This window comes from Nannospalax galili, unplaced genomic scaffold (assembly GCF_000622305.1).
Source record: "Nannospalax galili isolate Female #2095 unplaced genomic scaffold, S.galili_v1.0 scaffold180, whole genome shotgun sequence".
Taxonomy (NCBI): domain Eukaryota; kingdom Metazoa; phylum Chordata; class Mammalia; order Rodentia; family Spalacidae; genus Nannospalax; species Nannospalax galili.
This window is the reverse complement of record NW_008348199.1, coordinates 388,553-410,378: the sequence shown is the minus strand read 5'-3', so window position 1 is coordinate 410,378 and position 21,826 is coordinate 388,553. Positions and strand designations below refer to the sequence as shown.

The window sequence follows — 21,826 nt, the reverse complement described above, 5'->3', positions numbered from 1 at the left end:
TCCATGCCCTAGCATGCTCTGGACTGCACTTGGTGGCAGTGGGCAGTGAGGAGACAGCATGGTTGATTTTTGTTCCCCATGGCCGTGAGGTAGGGAACTACTTGGGATCTGGGCCTGGGTATCATGTCCTGGGTCATGATGGCTCATGGGAGACCAGTTCTTTGTAGTGAACAGGGACTGTGTCAGCACATGGAGCAAGAAAGACCCCAGCTAGCTGTCGGTCAGTGTAGCCCACACTGGGGGCTCATATCCCCAAGCCCACAGAGTCTCTTGCATATTAGAGCAGTATCGAGTTCCTTTCATTCTTCAAGGCCCCATCACCAGGTTCTAGGCCCTGCAGGACACCAGGCCAGGAGTGGCCTCGGGAGGAGAACCGTTAGTGCCATTCAGAATGTGGATGGAGAAGACCTTGCAGAGTTCCAGGTGTCTGCCCCCAACTCCACAGGTCTCTACAGACCTGAGGCACACTGCACACGAACATGGCTGGCATAGCAGTCTGCCTAGGAGGATGAACAGCTTTGTCACTAGCTCACATGGGCACCCTCAGGAGGGCAAGACTGCCACTGAGGAGATGCCACAGAGCCAGGCCCTGCTAAGGAAGTCTCTAAACATGCGCTTGGAGCACCTATGGAATCCAAGAGACCTCCTGAAGGTGATGGACCCACAGTTCTGGACTCCTTCCCAGAGCTGACCACTAGGACTATAAGCTGCAGGGCCCCGTGTCTGGCCCCGCGCCTGCCACGTCCCAGGGCCCCCCGCCAGGCACACTCCCCCCAGCCCTGTATAGGCAACATCTGCTGCAGCAGCCACGCCAGAGCTCCACCTCCCATCCTGTCCCCATGGAAACCGGGAGGGGGGGCAGGGGAGTTAGCCACTGACTGGTTTCCATTAGAGCAGCCTGCTTTCCTGGAGCCCTGCCCCTGAGCTTCAAGGCCTCCCCAGAGGCTTCTTCCTGCATTTGCTGAGCACCACTCAGTCTATGCCAGGGAGCCCAGGGGTCCTGGTCCTGCCCACAACTGGCCAGCTTCCATCAGGGGAGAATCAGGTGGGTTCAGGGCCCTGTCCAGCACTGGGTATGCTCTGGGCCCTGGCAAGCTGTGGTGTCAGTCCCCCATCCTTCCTCACGAAAACCACCACTGCAGAGATCTTGTGGTCTGGAGAAACTTGTGTACTTGAGTTAATCCTGCTGAGACTGTGCGACTGTAGAACTCCCACTTAGCCATAGAAGCTCAGGGACCTCAGATAAAGTCCATTCCTGTCTTTGGGCCTCAGTTTACCCATCTGCAACATGAGAGGGTTGACAGGTTTCTGGAGTTCCTTGTAGTGCAAAGAACGAAGGGAAGGAGGGAGAGAAAGAAGAGAAGACAGGAAGGGGGAGGAGACAGAGCCTCAATAGTACCAGCTCCTCTGCGTTCTCAGGCTGGGGTTTTGTTTGCTTTCAGAGGGGTTTTTAAGGAGTCACGGAATGTGATCGAAGTAGAGGTTGGAGAGGCCTCGAGCCATTCAGAGCCCTCAGCATCTGTTTAGCACTCAGTGACCTAGCTGTGACTGTAGCAAGAGGAGGAGGCTTCAGTCCTGCCCGCTTGGAGCCCAGAGGGCTCTGGAAGCTACCGGAGAGGTTTCTGGAGATCAGAAGTGTAAGCAGAAAATAAGATCCGGCTTCCAAAAACCCAGCAAGCTCATCCCCAAGGAGGTGGGAGGCCTGGGAAAGTGCCTTAACAAAGTTCCCAGAAGGTTGGCCATGGCTGTGGCCCCAACCTGGCTTTCATGTCAGCGGCGTGGTGGCATGTCACCCTCCTCCATAAAAGTGGGAAGCTGATGAGAGAGGGCATGTGTGTGTTCTGTCACTGGCCCTTGGGGACTTCTGTGCCATTTGCATGTAAGAAGCTTGGCTCCTCCCACAGGGTCTGAGCCCCTGACTGCTTGTGAGGGAATGTCAAGGGTGCTGGTCCCTACCAAGGTCTGCCATTGTCGGCCCCACACCAGGAGCAGAGTCACAGGCACCAGCTTCTCAGCCATCTAGGCGGGTGGCCTTCCCTTCCCTGGTCCTCATCTATAAAATAAGGACAGTAGCCCTGACTCCATGTGTGATCTAGGTGGGGGGGGCAGGACTGGGTAAATGGTGGCAGAGCCCATCTAGGTGGCATCAGCCAGGTGTGCTCATGTTGAATGATGCTGGTCATGTGTCCCAGAGAGCTGCAGAGAACTCTGGGACAGGAGGACCCTCTTATCAGGACCCACAGTCACTGCTGTGGGGTGGCATCTGCCCCTTGCATGTGCTTAAGTGCCACTCAGTTTTTTTAGCCAAGGCACTGATTCCATTCCTCACCCAGGTGTCACTTCAGCCTCTCCCTAGGTCACTGGCCCATCCCCTTGGCAGAAGCAGCTGATGGATCACGAGGACATTAAAATTGTAGCTCAGAAAGTGGATGTGGTGGCATTTTCAGTTTCCTGCCCTGAGCAGGACGAAAATGTAGACGTGAAGGATACCTTCCAGGCACCTCTGCCCAGCACGCTGACATGCAACCTGGCCAAGGGAGCTGGCGCAAGCAGTACGCCGGGCCCAGCCCAGGCTGATTTAGACATACAGGAGACTAGGAAAGCATAGGAAATGAAGGAAATTTCCCCAGGGAAGGGGAAGACAAGATAGAGGAGCTTAAGTGCCCAGATAATTACAAAACGTGGCCTGATGATTTACCGCCAGGCGGGCTGGCTCCTCTGCTTCCCCCATCCATCCTTCTTAGGCCCCCTATTCCCTGGAGACCCACTGAGGGGAAGGCAGAGAGGCAGTGGGCACTGCCCCACGCCCAACCTTCACATTGTCTACTGGAGTTGAGCTCCAAGTAGGCTCTGGACAGGAGGCACCAGAAAGGGGACAAAGCTTCACTCTGTCCTCAGCTCCCACATCTGGTATCTGGGTGACCTCACAGAACTCCGGGCCCTTCCCAGCCCCATTCTGAGGGCTGGGAGGTCATGACCCTCACTACCCACACACCAGCCTATACTTCTGCCCATGGTTGCAGGGACCTCAGTGGGCAGGACCGTAAGAGCAACTGACATGACAGTACGGGGTCAGCAGTTGCCAAAAAAACAGGTCACTGCCGTGTCACTACCCCACCTACCCACCTACCTGAAAGAGGACTCTTGTCAGTTCTCAGATGAAGGCCAATCTCTCTCAGTCGGCTTCTTTCTTTGTTTGTTTGCTTCTTTTTCTTTTGTTTTGTTTGTCTTTTAGAGATAGGGTCTCCCTGTAGCCTGGAATTCACTATATAGACTAGGCTGGCCTGGAACTCACAGAGACCTGCCTGCCTCTGCCTCCTGAGCACTGGGATTAAAGGTGATGGGATTAAAACATGCCTGGCAATGTTTTGTTTTGTTTTGAGAAAGGTACTTACTATGTATCCCTGATTTGTCTGGAACTCTACATATGGATGGACCAGGCTGGCACTGAACTCACAGAGATCTGCCTGCCTCTGCCTCCTGAGTGCTGGGATGAAGGGCATGTGCCACCATGTCTGGCTGGTGGGACCCTTGATAAGACCTGCACTTTTCCATGACCCCTCCTCATTCAACTAGGGCCCTGTGTCACCCCCTAGAATCCTCCCAGCTCTCCATCCACCCCCTGCCTATGGACTTATAACCCCAATGGTCCTTTTACGCATGTTTGCCCTGGGTGTGCCATGGGCAGAATAGCTATAACCACTCCTGGCCCTCCCTGCAGCCTGGCTCAGGTGGGCTCTTAGGGGACGCTCCTGAGTGAAGTGCCTGGCTGGGTCCTCTCCCTGGGAGTTTTTCCAACTCTACAAAATATAGTCCCCTTTAGGGTTGACCCAGGCTCGTGAAGCCATAGTTCATCCTAGCACCACCCAAGCATCCCTGCAGAGAGGACAGCCCCATTGTGGCCATTTTGTCCTTCCTGATCATCGGTCAAGGGTGAATGTATGTCTTCATCCAGTGAAGCTGCTGTGGCTTGGTGACAGCTATGTACCAAGTATGCTTTGGGGCTCATTGCTGACCAGTGGGCAAGCACTGTGTAGTCTGGGGCCCATTCATCACCTGCACCAGGCCTCAACTTCTCCATCTGCTTCACTTTAGCTCTGACATTGGTGGGTCAGTGAAGGTTCTAGAGTCCAGGTTTGAAGCAGATGCCTTAAGTCTGAAAGCATTCCTGGGTTTCAATTTCTGATTCTGGAGTCTTCTTAGAGGTGAGGGAGATTGATGCATGAGACTATGTATAGATGAAAATCTATTCATCCACTTCTCCAGGCCCGATGCTTGGGCTCAGCAGCTGTGATGCTGTCACCTGGTGGGCACTCACACAGTACTAGGCACAGCCCACCAGGTTCCTGGGGCATGGAAACTGCTACAGGGGCAGATGGAGTACACGTACACACACACACACACACACACGCACACACAGACACAGACACACGCATACGCATGCACACAGACGCGCACGGACAGACAGACAGACACATACACACATGCACACAGACACGCACACACAGACACACGCATGCACACAGATGCGCACGGACAGACAGACAGACACATACACACACACACACATACACACATGCATGCACACAGACACACACGCATGCACACAGACACACACGCATGCACACAGACGCGCACGGACAGACAGACACATACACACACACACACATACACACATGCATGCACACAGACACACACGCATGCACACAGACACACACGCATGCACACAGACGCGCACGGACAGACAGACACATACACACACACACACACACGAGAAACTGGGCTGTGTGCCTGGCCAGGCAGAGGACGGTTGACCTCTGCTTTCTCTTTTCCTCAGTTTCCCAGAATCTTGGTTCATGATCACTCTTCCTCTTGCAATAGAAAGAAAATACTGAAATTACAGAACTAACCATCTCTCGGAGAGAGACTGACCTTGCCCAAAGTCGTTCCTCCATGTACTTCCCTAAAATAGACATTCACAAAATGTGTGAGAAGGGGAGGTGGTTAGCACCATCTGCCAGGGTGCACTTGGCTTTTGACAGGAGCAGACACGATTTGCAGGCACCATGGGGCTCCACAAGGCCAGCATCCCCCCTGTCTAGGTGGCTGATGACCACAGCAGTGGTGTGACTTTAGGGCAGAAACTGTTAGGTCTCTGATGCATGACCAAAACGTTCTGAGTCTCATGTCTAGAAACAACATCTGTAAAGAAACCAGGACTGTTTTTCCCTTGCATTGGAACTGAGGCCCATTACGTTGCTGTCACAGACTCTGGCAGTGTTTTCAACACTTACCAAGCCCTCCAGGTGGATATGCAGATGGTCTCGGGTCTGATTTCCAGAATCAACTGGACATTAGTGGGAAGTTGGTGGTTGCCAGTGGCAGACCCCACTGACTGTGCCTGCTGGGTCACAGGAAGTTCACATCCGGTGCCTTCCTTGTTCACCTCTGAAGCCAGTGTATACAGTAGGTGTATATGGACCCTCTTAAGATGTAAAGGTGGGGCTCAGAGAAGCCAAGTACCTGAGGGCCACCCAGCCTGGGAGATTCTGCTCAGCCATTTAGCTTTAGCTTTCAAGCCTGCCTGACCCAGGAATGTTCATTCTGTCAACCAAGACGGATGCCACGGTCCCACTGGCCACCCTGCAGATACACCTGTGGGTCTGGGTAAGAATTAGGCTGCGGTGAGTCTGGGATGGGCCTCTAGGGTCTTCTGCCTGGGGTGGTGCTGGGTCTGACTGATTGGGTGCCAGCCTTGATGGGCCATGAGCATGGAAAACGACCTAAGATAGCTCTATCACACAAGTGACTGCACCATGAGCAGCTTTGGGGGCTCAGCCACCCAAGAGGGAAGAGTGCACACCCAAGATTTATTTAGAGGGCAGCACTGTCCCCTGCTCAGGTCCCTGGAGATCACTCAGTCTTGGCTATCACTGTCATGGGCAAGGTGGGTGAAGGAATACAGAGGCATTTGAAAGTCAAGGGGAAGTCATGTATGCATGTCTGAAATTAGAGGGATTTGGCACAGCCCTCTACAGCTGGGATCCCCCTCGAGCAACCATGAAAGGTTTTCAGCTATGTGTGGCCAGGGATGTGTCTGTGTCTCTTAGGTGGAACGGGACCCAGGAGCCACCCTGCTCATGTTGCAGGCAGGAGCTCCCCACTGCCAGCACAGGGAGTACACCTTCATGTGTCCAAAGTGGGCCTGGGATGACCTGTGTGACCTTGGCTACTGCCCCAGGGGGAAGAGGCTGGTCAGCCTCTCTTGTTTCCGATGGTTGAACCTACTTGTCCTGTGTCACCTGTCACACCTGTAGCCTGGAATTCGCAACTTTGGGTACCAACCTTGATTAGAGACATAAAGTTGAGCTGTTTACAAAAGAGGGGACCTCTGCTATTGGTCCTATTGGCGCCCCAGCATGCTGCTTGTTGGAGTGCCTCTCGTTGAGACCAAGCAGGTGCAGGCTTTATTGGTCTCCATGCCACTGAGAGTCCTTTCCTGGGAAGACCTCAGAGCCCCAGAGATGGGTCCAGCCCACGTCTAGTAGGTGAGGGTGGGGCATGGGCCTGTCTAGAAAGGCTGTATTTGTAGGCAGCATGCAGGTGTCCCAAGCTCATTAAATTGGAGATCTGTGCACTGTGGGCCTGGAAGTAAGGGGAGTGGTCCTTATGGCTTGGGCCCCAAGAATAGGCAGGAGGGGTCTAGCTGTCAGGCAAGGATCAGTGTGGCCACAGGACCACCCCTTCTCAAGGCTCAGGCCTCTCTCCTTTGAAATGGGATGGTGATATGGTCACAGGTTGCATGTAGCCCCTCTTCCCTCCTGCTCCCTAGCTTCTCTGAGACTTTCATAGCCCTATGTGGATAAAGACGTGGTCACTGAGGACCAACCAGGGCATGGGGCTCTTACAGGTTACAAATTCCATCTGTAGAGACAAGCTGATCCAGGCATCACCTCCCAGGTAGGGGAGAAGCACGAATACCTAAGTGGGTTTCAGGGCTGAGAACATACATGGGGAACCTTCAGCGGGTCCTTCTAGTCTCTAGATCTCATGAGTTCTAGAAACTCACTGTGGAGATTCTGCTGTGAGGAGGGTGAGGTGAACAGCCCTGGGCCACCATTCTTCACCACATTCAGCCTGTCCATGAGTAGAGTAGCCCCTAGTCCTATGGTTACAGAGTCAATGTGGGGAAGACATTTCAGGACACCCCCCTGAAAGGATACCCCGAGCCTTCTTGCAACCTAGGACTCATGGGAACCTGGATGCTGGTGCTCAGCATGGGGAGGAGAAGGGACAGCCTGGGAGTCACTGTGGCCAGGGCTGGCTTCTTGTCTTGGTCCTGGCTTGCCCCTGTCTATCTTGGGAATCTGTACCTCGCAAACCCCACCCAGATAACAGATGTTATTCCCAGAGCAAGGCAGGTGGTGGGACATTTTTGTTGGGTGGACCCAAGAACATAAGGCAGGTGAGGGGCATTCTTACCTCATAGCTCCTAGGACTATGGTGTGTGTGAGGGGCAGTGGGAGCATCATGAACTGAGCTGGAGGGACCCCCCAACCCCCACCCTCCGGTGCTCTCTGATGCAGGCCAGACAGGAGTAATGTGTGGCGGTGGGAATACATTCTTGTCCCAGGGAACTGTGAGTGTCACTGTGGGGCCTGAAGCAAGGGGAAGGGCTTAGCCAGGAGCAGGCAACCAGGTCCCATCAGCCCTTCCTCCACAGTTACAGAGGGCTCTAGGGTAGGGGTTAGGGCTGCGTTATGGCTGGGCTGCCTGGGAGCCATGACAAGGAGTTACTTTGGATTGTGGGTCCTGGCAGGCTGGAGCTGGGTGAAGCAGGGCATAGTTCTTTATGCTGTCTTCTACCTCCTGTGACTGTTTGAAATTCTAGGCCCCTGGTACCAAGGCCATAGTGACCAGTGTGTAGGTCTGCTTATCTACAGATGACTGTAGGGGTGACAGAGGCAGGGAGGGCTACACTGCCCCTGCCCCATGTCTGTGTCCAAGCCACCAGACCTGCCAAGCTGAAGCCTTCCCTCTTGGCCTCCTTGTGTCTTGCAGAACATGGCCATTCCAGAGCGCTGTCCAGGAAAGTGGGAGCCTGTCATGGACATCAGAAGACCTTCCAGGACCTCATTCCCAGGTAGCTGTGTCTTCCCCACTCGGGCAGAGAGGAGCTCACTCCATCAGAAGCAGGCGTGGGGATGATGGTGGTCTGACACAGAAGGGGCCATAGTTGGTTTTTGAGAGAAGCCAGCACTAGTCCTGCCCTCACAAGCCCTACCTGGTGCCAGGCCTGCCCTGCCCCCAGTCTCCTAGGGGCTCAGCCTGACCTCAGACCAGTGGGAGAATTCCCTGCCTCAGGACAGAACAGAATTGGTGCCAAGAATTCCAGGCTCCTGTTCTAGCCCTTTCCCCTCACCCCTGCTATGTGGCCTATGGTGGCCTGACTTGCCCTCTTGAAGCAGATGGAATCTGGCAGGGCTGGCAAGGACAGCATGCCCCTGGTGGAGGGTAGAATTGGTCCTGAGACTGCCTCTTGCAGCCCGGTCATGCAGTAGGCACACACAGCCCCCAGCCCCTTTGCTACCTCCTGTCCATTAGGACAGGCTCCTTCAGTGCTTAAAACTCAGTGCTCTGGTCCACAAGATGGGCAGGGATACCTCCTGGTGGAGATATCAAGGGCTGCATAGTGACCCCTAGAGCTAACCCGTCGCTTGGGTGAAGGGCCCAGGTTGAAGATCTAGACACAGTCTTTGCAGCAGGCAGTATAATCTACTTGATGCTGTGTACTGTGGGCCATGACCCGCCCCCCCAGCCTCCCCTCCTTCAGCTGGTTTCAGCAGGCTTGGGATCAGCCATCATTTTGCTCGGAGTCATTGCGTTAGAGTCATGTGCTGGCACTGATCAGGAGGGTAGGTTGAGGCAGAGGTAGTGTGCCTCTGGCTAGTAGGTAAGGCTGTGCTGGCTTTTCTCTAGATACGGCTGAGAAAGGTCCTATATCCAGGAGCCCAGGTCTATGGGACAGCATAGCTACTTGGAGGCTTGAGTAACTCCCTACAGCGGCTCTGGGTCTGCTACGTGTCACTTAGACGGGACAGGGCTCCCACCCTACCCTTGTCAAGGTCTATGGGACAGCATAGCTACTTGGAGGCTTGAGTAACTCCCTACAGCGTGTCACTTAGACGGGACAGGGCTCCCACCCTACCCTTGTCGGTCTGTGTATGCAGCCTCCTGGGGTGGCAGCATGGCCAGACCTCTGACAATGTGCTTCCCTCCAGGGACAGCTCCTGTATATGACCTCATCCTTGCAGCCCCTGTGGCCTTGACTTGGCCCATGCAGCTGCTGCTAGCCCTCAGAACTTACGGAATGGGACCAAGCTGCAACCTCAGAGTTGGAGCACCTAGAGCCCCAGCCCACCCCCTCACAGCCTGTGTGCCCTGTGGTTCTGGGGGAAGGGTCTTGGCTGGCCTCTACTGGGGATTCTGATTTCTTACCTGTGAAAAGGCATCCAGGCCTCTACATCTCAGGTCCAGAGGGGTGGCAAAGACACTCAGGCAGGCTAAATTGTAGGGCCACCTGGATACTCTTACCCAAAGGTAAAGCCAGCATGTCTGTCCTCACCGATCACAGGACAGGAAAGGAACTCTGGTTCATTCGTCCTTCCACAGACAGAGCGGCTTAGAACCACAGCCGTTGTTGGTGACCTGTAAGTTCAGCTCTAGGCTTGCAGAAAGACAAAGCAAAGAAAGACATCTCCTACCTTAAATGCCGTTCGAGGAGGCCATTGTCGACAGTGATGCTGAGAGTGGGGTAACTTGTGCTAAGACCCAGAGCTCACACAGACCCTGGCCAGTCCAGGGAAGAAAGAGGGAGGGATGGAGAGTTCCTCACTGTCATGCCAAATTCCCCTCGCTGTCTTAAGTGCCAGCACGCTTGCCATTTAATCCCCTCTCTTCCAAACACCTACGTTGAAAGGCACAGTAAGCTGCCTGCAGGCCTCTCTGAACCTGGCTTTGCTCGTATGCCCTCCCTCCGTGTCTGTGTCCTGGCAGCCGCATCCTGCTGCTGACTAGGGCCTCATGGGGGGGTGGGCGCAGGATTCCATGAGGTTTGAGTCTTAGCATTTGGCCAAGAGATCATGTAGATGAAGTGGCCTCCTTGGCCTTGAGCCACCCCAAGCTCCAGGTGCCTACCGAGCTGTGCGCAGGCCTCTTGGGGATCTCGAGGCCAGACAAGAGTGCTCATGTATGTTCTCAAAGACCTAACCACTGTCTCTTTCCTTCAAGGCCTAAGCTCTCTTGATGACTTCACTCAGTAGAGGACCATGTCGACCCCAGGTCAGTGCAACATTTTGGTTGTTGATGGAACTCAGGCCCACCAGGCTCAACCGCCAGCCTCTTTCCGGAGCTCTAGGATGTCTAGGCATGTGCAGGTGTACCCAGGAAATTTACAGCTCTCTACGGTGTTACTCAGGGCTCAGTGGGTTAATGTCCCAGCTGCCACTGTCATGGCTGCCTTGTGTTTTTGACTGGAGATCTGTGTACTTGGAGTCTATTGTGCGCAGAGGCGGTTGCCAGCTGGGGAGCTGTGCCAGCACAGCCCCTCTCCCAAGGAGCCACCCCCCCAAAGGTAGATTTGGGAACATTTAGATGACTTTAGCTCCAGGGAATCAGTGTGGCTGTGGTTAGGAGCAGGCCTATCACCTGGACTTCAGGCACTCTACACCATCTTTTGTGAGCCAGAGCAGTCATATTTGGACTTGGGATCCCTCTGTCATCTGGGCTTTGGTGTGTACAGGCCAGCAGGCTGGGCTTGCCACATATGCTGCCCAGGTCTTTGTGTCTGCACATGGGACCAGGGCTGTCAGCCAGTACCTCTGAGTAGGCTGAACACAGCTGGCTGGGAAGTGACTGGACCGGGGACTTAGCAGATGGGACAGGACAGAGTAGGTGAGCACAGGCAGAGACAAAGAAGATGAGCAGGACACCCAGACACACCCCGAGGGTGCAGCTGGCTCAGAAATCCTGGGGACCTGGAAGCTCTTGACCAAAGTACTCTAGTCCAGAGCCTGGCCTTGCCTGGGTACACAACCTACACCAGGCCTGCCTGTGACACCCTATCTCAGCCATATGCACCCCGGTACACATGATCCCAACAGTGCCCCATAGACACAGAGGGACCTCCAGGGTCCAGAGGTGCAGCCTTTACACAGGCTCAGGCTCAGAATCAGAATGTGCCCTGGGTCTCTGAGTGTGGAATGCTATCATGGCAGGACTCTAGGAGCAAGGGCAGGAGGCCCAGAGGGGGTCCTGGGCCAAGAAAAAGGAGGGCAGGCATGGAGATTCCCCTCCCCCAACAAGATGGGGCTCATCATCCCAGTCTGCTCTTCCAGAGCCCCTCAAGGGATCTAGAAAGAGGCAGCCCCACCTCCCCAGCAACCTGGGGACTGCAGGGCCATGAGGTCCTTTGGGGGACACCAGCTTGGATTGGGGGAGCTGTGGCCAGTCTGGGGCTCTAGAACTTGTTTAGCGAGGTTGAAGTCTGCCAGACCGAATCTGGGCCTGGGAGGTCTCAGCACAGGCAAGCCTCTGGCCTCCTCCCGTACCCACTCTTGTATAGCTGGCCCCCATGCTCATAACATCAGCCCCAGCACCTACCCACACTAGGTAGCCGAGGACAGGAGCCCAGAGTAACCAAGCAGTGGTCACGTGGCCTTGCTCAGTAAACTAGAGATGGCTGATTTTCTGCAGGGACCTGTCCCCTAGGTTCCTTGGCCAGAGAGGCACAGGTACACTGGAAAACCGAGCCTTGGGACAGTGGGCCTGACAGCCATGACAGAACCATGCTAGAAGTCATACCCGATTCTCCTGTCCCAAAGTCTGGCACTCCTAACATGGAGAGGGGCTCTCTAGACCAGCTGTCCCAGTGGCCTCCAGACATGAAAAGGACACAGATTCTTCTAAGATCAAATAGCCAGATATTTTTGTTGTTTTTGAGATGAGGTCTCTAGCCCAGGCTGACCCAAGCAGATGTTGAAGGTGATCTTGGATGCTTCATCTGTGTGCCTCCACCTCTCAGGTGCTGGGATTACAGGTGCCTGGTTTCCATAGTACTGGGGATTAAACACAGGATTCTGTGTGCTAGGTAGGTACTCTGTCATCTGAGCTGCAGCCTCCGCCTCCGAATAGTCTTTGATTATCCCTAAAAATACCCTGCATTTGCTCTTTGTCCCCAGTACAATCAATAACATGCAGAGTCCCAAGCTTGGTCCCATACCAGCTCTGACTTGGAGTAGTACTCTGGCCTCCGACTCTGGCCAGCCGGCGGGGTGGGGGGGGGTAGTAGGATGCTTTTGGAGAAATGCTTCTGGGAAGCCAAAAGCCCTGGGGAAGGCTGTCCTTGGTGTGGGTCCTCTCAGAGAGAAGCAGCTCTGGCCCCTCTACGCAGCTTTGTGACCTTCCTATACATCAATGTAACTGAGTCTCTATGCCCTCATCCCTAAAACACGGAAGGGCGGAAACTCCCATGCTGCTATGCGACTGTGGGGAAAATCACAGCCTCTCTGTGATCCACTTCTGTAGCTAAGGAGCAAGTTTTCACAAGGGCAGAGTGAGCCCCAGATGTGAGGGGTTATCAATACCTGGCACATTGCAGGTACAAAGTGTTCATACACACTGGGCTTCGTGGCACAGGCCTGTGATCCTAGCTACTCAGGAGGATTGCAGGTTGCAAATTTGAGGCCAGAATGAGTTTGAGATCAGCCTGTAAAACTTAGCAAGACCCTTAAAATCAAAGGACTAGGGATGTAGCTTCGTGGTAGAGCTTTGGATCTGATCCCCAGTCCCACCCCTCCCAATGGTTTCACATGCATGGGTCCCCAGCGGGACATGTACACAAGTACTGACGTGAGTTTGTAATCTTGGGTGGACGGGAATTTGAATCCAGGACCACGTGTCCCCGCCGCCCCCACTGAGAAGAGACCCTTGGTGAGCAGCAGAGACCCCCGTACTGTTTATTCTCCTTTAGAGGTGTTAGGACGGCTGTGGTTGCACCAAGTGACCTTGTCATGTGACCATGGAAACCCTGCCCTATAAAGATGATGTGGACTCCACCCAGTTTCACATTTTTTCCCCACAGGCCCTGCTCTGACTTGTATCGACTGGTCGCTGTCAGAGGCCTGAGCCCTCTGCTGTATGAGTTGTACTCCCTTACGAGCCAGCTAGTCTGCGAGGGCCCTTCTGCCAGCCACAGCCCCCAGGTCTCAGTTTACCTGTCTGTGAAGTGTGACTGCTCTCCATACAAGTTTTTGCCCTGTACAGGTCAGGAGGCAGCAGACAGCACAAGGTGGGATCTGTGGCCCCAAGAGCTGGTCTCCTTGCCTCTGGGTCACAGTTTGATTCTGAGTAAAATTTGGTCAAGACAGAGCACAGGGGTGGAGAGGGGATGTAAAGGAATCCCACAACCCCCTGGAGCTGGAGTCATCCCTCTGTGGGGTCTGTGGCTGGTCATTAAATATCCACTGACAATTGCCCTCTACCTGTAGAGGTTTGAAACCAACCATGAGGAGCAGAGGGCAGTGGGACCTTTAACCAGAGACCAGAGTAGGGGATGGGAGTAGGTGATGTTGCTTGTTTGGGAAGCAGCTAGGGCAGGGTGAGCAGGCATCTAGGGCCATCCTAGCCAGAGCCACAGAAGGTGGGGAGGGGACACAGCTGCATATACCTGGAGTAGGTCCCTCTTGTGGCAACTGCTCTGTCTCCTAACATGACTCCTGCCCTCGGCCAGTTGGCATCAGATAGGAAGGAGTTGCCTGGCCCACCAGTCCCTGGAGCACAGGCTAGCATTTGGACCCCCTGGCTTGAGGCCACCCTGACCTGGGCAGGCGAGGACACGTCCCACAGGGAGGCTAGGGCAGAGAATTGTAACCCAGAGGACATCAGGCGTGGGAAGCCCCGTGGCCTCTGGGACCCTCACTGTGCTCCTTGACAGCTGCACCAACCCCCTTGAAGGGGAGTGTCACAGCATCTGGAAGCCCTGAGTGCCAGGACATTTAGATCCTGGGCAGGAAGAAGGCTCTAGAAATTACTTGCTTGGTCCTCTGTGTCTGGTCAGACCATCTCAGGCCACAGTACAGGGCAGAGCCCTGTTTCTAGTTAGGATGCTTCTCCTTCCCCTGCCAAGCCTCTAGTGGTCCCCACCCTCTGACTTCCGCTGCCTTTGTCTTTCAAGGGCTCCACAAAATGGCCGACACAGCCTTCCGCCATCTTGTAGCTCAGGCAAGTAGGAGGGAGGAAAGGAGACCCCTGCTTACTGCTTGCCCTGAGTGGCCTGGACAGAGCCCAGCACCAGCCCCCACCCTGTTCGGCCTTGGCTATGGTTACCCTGGGCTTGGCACAGCCAGCTGCTTGGCAAGGCAGCCTGGGAGTCCTGGCCCCTCACCCAGCCCTTGAGTGTCCCTCACCATCCCCTAAGGCTTCACCACTAAGCAGGCGGAGAAAAAGACTGCACACCAGAATCTAAAAGGGCAGCCACCAAAGCTGTGCTCCCACAGGGAGTCCTTGGCAGGCCAGCATGGATGGTTCTAGAAATGGTGTATCTTGTGTGGAGCTGGGTTCCTGAGACACCATTAGCAAAGGTGGATTTGGAATCAGCCCCACTAGAGAGGAAAACAGTACCTTCTGGCCTCCACATGCCTCTCAAACTCTTGACCTGCCCAATGATCTTTGGGCTCCCTGGCTAGGGGTGAGACAGGATGCCAGGCTCTTAGTAGCCTGTCAGGCCCATGGCCTGGGCAGCCTATGACCATCTTCAGGTAGCAGGCCAGGTGCTTGCTGGAGAAGGCTCTGTTCCAAGAGCTAGGCCACCCACCAGGCCACTGAGGTTCACAAAGCTGGGGGTGAGCTGTTCTTCCCACCCCAACACAGCCCCCTTCCCATGTAGTACCTGGTCCAGCAACTCAGCTCAGTGGGGATCCCCTGTGGGCTTCCTTGGAACTTTCTGTGCTTGTTAACAAGCTCATGCTGTTCCTCTGCCTTTCCAGAGCCCACCAGATCAGAAGCAGCTCATTCCAGAGTAGGCGTGATGATGGAAGCCAGGCCCACAAAACCCCCAGCAGCCCTGGGTCATGGCCACGCAGACAGTACACACTGGCTTCCTAAGGTAGGACAAGCAGGGTGGCCTCTGGGAGCCAGGAGTAGCCAGGCATCCCTGCCACCCCCATGACAAGATCCTTGAAAGAAGCTAGGAGCCAGTTCCGTGTGAAGTGGGGAAAGGGGCCCTCGGAAGGCTGGTGCCACCTCTGGGCAGCGTGGGGGTTGCTGAGTGACCCTGCCGGGCCCCGTGCTCTCTGTGAGGGCAGCAAGGGGCTGTGTGTAGACAGCAAGGCCAGGCTTTCTCACTAGAAAGTTTGATCTTCTTTCCCGTGTTTCCCAGGCAGAACATTCTATCACCCTGATGTGAGGCTTGCCCAGGCCATGTCCTCCATCCAGAGAGACCCAAGAGAATGTACTCAGACTGCCGACCAGAACAGTGCCAGGTCAAGCCCAGAACTTCCTATGTGCCAGGTCAAGCCCAGAACTTCCTGGGAGCTGTGGAGAAAAGTTCTCCAAGGAAAGGCCAGGGCTGGGAGGGAGCTGATGAACGCATACTGCAGAGCAGGCAGGGTCTACACTGGGTCATCTCCATGGTGTTACGTCTGTAGCCACCTCCTACCCACCTGCCTATGACCAAGACTGGGGCTTGAGTTGAGAATATCTAGGGATGAGCACACACCTTGCAGGGTAAAGCTGTTAACCTGACGTATAAAGGTCCAGCCCCAGCCTGAGTGTTGCTGAGAGGAGGGCCCTGAACACTGGCCGTTCCCTGCTGCGCACCAGCCCATTCGTGTCTCACCCTGGCTAAGAGTAAGCAGCTTCTCCATGCCTCCTGCTACTGAAAGTACCAGCTGGCAGTCTCACCAGGTCTCCAGAGGAGGCCTAGGGGCCGTCCCTCATACCCTGTTGCCGTGTGGAAAGAGTTGGGCTTAGATCCTGGCCTCCCCAGCCAGCTCCAGGCTCTGAATACTCAGATATCTTTCTCTTACGGGATTTGCTGTGGGCCACAGTGCTCATCACCTGTCTGTTTTCGGGGTGGCAATGCCCCCACTGCATTTTAGTCCTTAGGTCTGGCCCAAGGTCCAACATAGGGGCTCCATCTTGGGCCCTACCAGCATGAGATTTGAAGAGCCAGAGGCAGCCGGGTCCAAGGCATTTAGGTACCAACTCCAGTTTTAACCCTGCGCTTCTGGGGGGCCCCTAGGATCCTCTCTATAGACTTGCCAAAGCAGCCTAGTGTGAGGTTAGGGGAGAGTCAGCAAGCCTGGGTCATCTTCATTCAAATGTGATGTCTTGTCCAGGAACCTTTTTGTATTAATAATTTCTCCAGATTTCACACAAAAGTGTTACTTGTCTCAGTGACCGAGATTCTTGGTGACTCTCGGTCTTTAACATGCTTGTCCTTGCCAGACCCAAGATGGCACTTTGTGAGTGTGGCCTGTCTCTGGGCACACAGACCCAGGCCCGGTCAGTGAACATGCATCTTGTTAACTTTATGGACCGTGTTTGCAGGGAGACCCGCCTTCTGCCCAGCCTGATGCCACCCCTCTCATCGTTCCCAGACTCGCTGTTGGCACGGCCTGCTGAGCAGAGACACCGGCTGCTTTATGGGAGAAACCTAATCAGGGAGGCTAAGGGAGGGGGACTGTCAAAGGGCGGGGGTCTGGCTCTTGGTGGCCCCAAGCCAAGTCTGAGGTGACTTCAGGGTGACACTGTCTGTCTGCCTCACTCTCTCCAGACATCCGCCCAGCCTGAAAGGGCCACCTGCCTGCTAAGGCCTTCTATGCACCTGTCCTGGCCAGTCTGGCTCCTCCCCCCAGGCACCCTGCCCATGGACAGACACTGAAGGGCCAGGGCCGGGCCGGGAGGTGGCAGCTGGCAGATGGCAGGGCGCCTGCTGACTGCTCAGTCCCTGGCAGCCTGTTCAGGACACCATTCACGTTACATTGCCTGCTCCTGCTGACAACCCTTCTCCAGCCTGGCCCCATAGGGTCCACTTGATCTGTCGCAGGACCTCTTCCTCGTCACTCCTTGAGAAAGTTATCTCTGGTACTCCCCCAGCCCCACACCGAGGCCTGAGGGCAGTGTTCAGACCCAGGCTGTTGGGCAGGTGGTCCCGGCACATCTCAACACCCCCAGTTCTAGAACTGTGCCTTTTTCCTAACTCACTCAAAAGGGAACCAGAAATGATACTATCCCCACCCCCCAAATGGGCTGTTGGCTAAAGTCCCATGGAGCCTGCGTGAGCCCCCTGGGTGGGGCAGAACTGAGCTTAGGAACCTGAGGAGGTCATGGTATCCGTGCCTGGCTGCCAGAGCATGGAGAGGTGGTGAAAGGAATGTGTCCGAGGAAGGCACCTGTAGGTCAGTCTCACCAGGCTCAGAGCCCTGGGCAGAGCCAGGCCCCCTGGGGTGCAGGGGCCTCTTGAAAAGGAGCAGGAAAAACAGGCCAGCAGCTCTTGGCAGAGGGACAGGCCAGGGCAAAGGCCAGGAGGTGGGAAGGTCCTGGGCGATGGCTAAGTGCAGAATAGGCCTGCCCAGGGCATTTTGGTGCTCTGGGGCACTTCATCAGGGGGTTTGGCTGACAGGGGCATAGTGGGACAGATCAGAGAAAGAGTGGCATTGTGATGGACAGCTTAGCTGGCTGTCAGGGAGGGGCCTTCCCACCCTGTGTCCTCATTACCCTCAGTAGCCACATGGATTCAACTTCCCAGCCTTAGAATGGGTGGCAGCCGTAAGGCTCACATGTCAGGCAGAGGAGGGCAGATCCTAAGGGGGGCTTGTTTCTGTGTACCCCAGGTGCAGCTCCAGAGCCCTTCAGCTGGCTGGGCTGCGCCCTCACCACCACCCATGTCTCTGCTTGGCTTTCTGTCCTTTTGCTGCTGGCTCTGCCAGGATGCTTTGGCCAGAATGGACCTCGTGGAGGTAGGGTGATGACTTGATTCATAGAAGTGAGCCCATGCTTCCTCTAAGCCCCTCCCCTGGTATGTTCTTTGAGGGCTCAGGCCCTGCTTGCCTTGTGTCCTGGGGAAGCTGCATCCCACTGCTGCCTCTGCGAGGGGATTAAACGCTCCCTCCAGGGTCCAGTTGTCTACCACAGGCCAACATTCATGGGGCCAGTATGAGACTGTCCCCTCCCTGTGGTTCCTTCCACCCTCTGGGCCACTGGCCACCCATATAGTCAGGCCACTGGCCACCCATATAGACACACCCAGCCACCCTGGATGAAGTCTGAGTCATAGTCTCTGACACAGCATGTCTATCACAGGGCTAGTCATAGAGGCCACTCTGTCCAGGGCTTTGCATGGAGAATGTCACTATGCAGCAGACAGACTGGATAGAAATGTCACTGTGCTGTGGGATGGCAGGATGGGGCCAAGCTGTATCCCTTGTGAAACTGATGCTTGTTGCTTTTGTTTCTAAGCCCAAGCAGGTCAGGAAGAGGTCCCAAGCAGGAGCTCCTGTCTGCAGCTAGCCTCCCTGTGGTGAGTGGGGCCTCCACTGTCCTTGCTCTGGAAAGTAGAGAGCCGTGGGAGACTTCAGAGAGAGGAAGGCTAGGGTCAGACCTGCCCTCAGCTCAGTTGCTTTTACCTGGAGGTCGTGTACTCCCCCAGGCTGTGCCTCCCCCTAGCAGACTGCTCCAGCTGACCCACCTCATCTATCCATGATGCACAATGATGTGATGACCTTGGACCCCATTGAGCTCCCTGGTCCTTCCACATCAGACTGTATGTGGTTTAATGGAGCCACAGCTCCGTTCATCACAGGCTCTTAAGAAGAAGAGTGCTCAGCCCTGTGTCCTCCCTACCCTGAAGACACTGTCCAAGGCAGGCTCACACCCCTCAGGCTCACCCACACTTGAGAGTCCTCTGAGGACCTCAGTATGAGATAGCTCCCTTTTCTCTGCCCTTCCATCACTCGGCCCTCCAGTGATCCTAACTCTTAGGCTACCTGCCATTGATGGAGGACAAGCCTGGGGGTACAACACAGGAGAGTCTCATCTGGTCTGAGAATAAAGACCACATGAAGGAAACTGAGGTGGGGGGGAGGGGACTGAGGTCAAGACCCACCAGGATGTCTGACTCCCACAGCTGGGGCCCTGCATCACCAGTGCTGCTGTTAAATACAAGCTCAGGTTGGGCACCGACAGGCTATAGGACAGGGGCTGTTGGGCCACCGCAGTGGCACATGCCAGCCTTCCACTGATTACTAACTAGAGTGGCCTGGAGCTGCTGATAGCATGGGCTTCTCTGGTCATGTCACCACATCCAGATGCAGTCTGGGACTAGGGCTGACAAGGTTACCCACAGCCAGTTAGCCTACAGGGTGGCTGGGCAGTGCTGAGGTACCCTTCCGCTTTTCCACCTGGACCACTATGCATAGCTGGGAGGACCGGGGGACCCTCAGCCACTCTCTCCAGCCCTCTTCCTGCTTTGCTTGCTCTGTTTGGTCCGTCCTTCGGGGATATGCCACTTATGTGCCAGAAAAGGGGTCCAGGCTTGAGGCAGGGGGCAGGGCCCCAGAGGCTCATATTAGATTTCCTTCTGGGGCGTTATGGAACACCGGTTCCCACCAGAATAGACTAGACAGTGCCTATACAGAGTGGGCCAGGCCGTAGTAGTGCTTCAGGACCCTACTCCCAGGTCACTCTGTCCTGCAGTCTAGCTATAGGGTACAGTGTGGGATTAGGCCTGATGATCTTCCTTTTGACCCAGGGACCTTGGCAGAGACAGATGGGGGCACCGAGTTGAGTGTCAGGCCTCATACAGGGAGCAATAGCTGCCTAACTTTTGGGGACTGACACAGGGTCTCCTTCCACAGTGGTGGGCAAGTCTGTCTGAGACCTAAAAGAGGCAACCCCTTCCCTTCTGCTGAGAGCAGAGCCACCTGGGGCCAGAGACTCGGCCTGCTGAGCCTGTTTCCTCACAGTGACTGGCCTTACAGGTAGAGGACTAGATGGCCAGCCTGCCTGGTGCCTGCTTGGAAGAGGTGGTTGCCCAAATTTTTTTTTTTTTTTTTGTCTTTTGAGACAGGATCTTTGTAGTCTAGGCTGGCCTGGAACTTGCTATGTAGACCAGGCTGGCCTAGATCTCACGGAGATCCACCTGCCTCTGCTGGAACTAAAGGCGTGTACCACCACACCCAGCTCTTGTAAGACAAAAACACTCCAACACACTGCCACCCCTCAGCTGGGAAGGGCTGCAGGCCTTGGTTTAGGCCTGTATGATGAGCTAATAGTAGGCTTGTCCAGGGTTCTCCAGCAAGTGGGTGGCTATGGGTAACCTCTCCAAGCCAACTGCTGCTCCAGGATGGGCAGTACTCAGTGTGGTGTCACCTGCCTGTTACATAGCAAGCAGAGAGACCCCCACCAGGCCCTCCATCCTTAGAACAGTCTCTGCAAGCAGGAGACCCACTCCAGGCCCTCCATCTTTAGCATGACCTCAGCATGTAGGGAGACCCAGGCCAGGCCCTCTGTTCTTAACTGGGCCTTCTCCCTGCCAGGGTCAGTCCAAGGCTCTGGGATCCCTGAGTTCAAGGCCAAGCAAAGGGCCCCTACTGGCCTCAGCAAACGCTGGCTGCCAGGGACAGATTGGCCCTGAATATCCAGCCAGGGTCTGCACTTCCGCCAGACTGGCCGCTGTGGGGAGCTAAGTTGCCTCCCACAAGGAAAAACTGATTTGAGCCCTCCCACAGCAAGGTCAGCTCAGGCCGCTCCTGGGGGTAGGGACAGGACTGGCGCCTACAAGGAGGGGCCCTTCCTGCCCAAGGGAAGTAGGGTGCATGCCCAAGGCCACTGCCCACTCAGAGTTCCAGTCCTCCAGTGCTGCTTGTGATAAAGGCTGGATCACACCCAGGGGGACATTGGAAATTCCCTTGACCTGGCTGGCCTTTGGCAGATGGCACCTTTCCCCCATCGTGCCTAAGGTAAGAAGAATCCTGTGAAGACGCGGTGGCCCAGCCGTCTAGCCCCTGGCGCCTTTCTTCATCCCTGCTACCCTTATGCTCTGTGCTTGGTAGTCTGGCTGCAGTGTCCTGGCCCACTCTTGGGGAACCCTCGACCTCCCACCTGCTGACGTCCTCAGCACCTGGCTGGCCTCATCAGACCCCTCACCATGTCCCCAGCTTTTTTTTCTCCCTCTAGGAGGCACCTCAGGAAGCCACGACAACCATCTCGACGCCAAGACTGACTGACGGCCTTTGGGGTGAGGTAGTAGGTTGTATGGTTTCGGGCTCTGCCCCGCTCTGCGGTAACTATACAATCTACTGTCTTTCCTGAAGTGGCCGCGATATCTGCAGTGGATGGAGTGCCAGCCCCAGCTGGGGAGACCGTGGGAGGTGCAGAGGTGGGGGAGTGGCTCCTGTACAAGTCTGATGAGGACCTTGGGCAGGTCTCTTGACCTCTCTGGCCTCTGTTTACTCATCCGTGCAGTGGGAACAAGTAGAGATGGGCTCAGTGTGCTATGTCCAAGGCATCCCTTTCTCTGGGCTGCACCAAGGGGCTCCCCAGCCTCCCTCTCCTGACCCCATATCCGGTCAGGACTCAATAGTTCTCACTGAGCAGGGATCTGGACTGGACCTTCAGCTCTGTTCAGAGTTCCTGAGACAGATACAGCCTTGCCACTGCCCCAGGGTGCCCAGCTTAGGGTAAAGCCTCTGATTAGCGGTGACACCTTCACCTACAGGAGGGGAAGAAAGGCACCTTTGTCCAAGCGGGAAGCAAGAAGGGGGCT

General features: G+C 55.4%; 1 long non-coding RNA gene across 5 annotated transcripts in view; it reads left to right on the top strand.

The window, feature by feature from the left end:
* LOC108491395 overlaps positions 1-21,535 on the top strand; it is a 32,789-nt gene extending 11,254 nt beyond the window's left edge. For 2 of the 5 annotated variants that reach the window (XR_003851377.1, XR_003851375.1), the window contains exons 2-4: positions 8,062-8,143; positions 10,291-10,341; positions 13,142-21,535. This is a non-coding gene — a long non-coding RNA (uncharacterized LOC108491395). The remainder of the gene's footprint in view (positions 1-8,061; positions 8,144-10,290; positions 10,342-13,141) is intronic. The other 3 variants (XR_003851378.1, XR_003851376.1, XR_001872731.2) reach the window with 3 other exon arrangements.
* Positions 21,536-21,826: the final 291 nt, after the last annotated feature.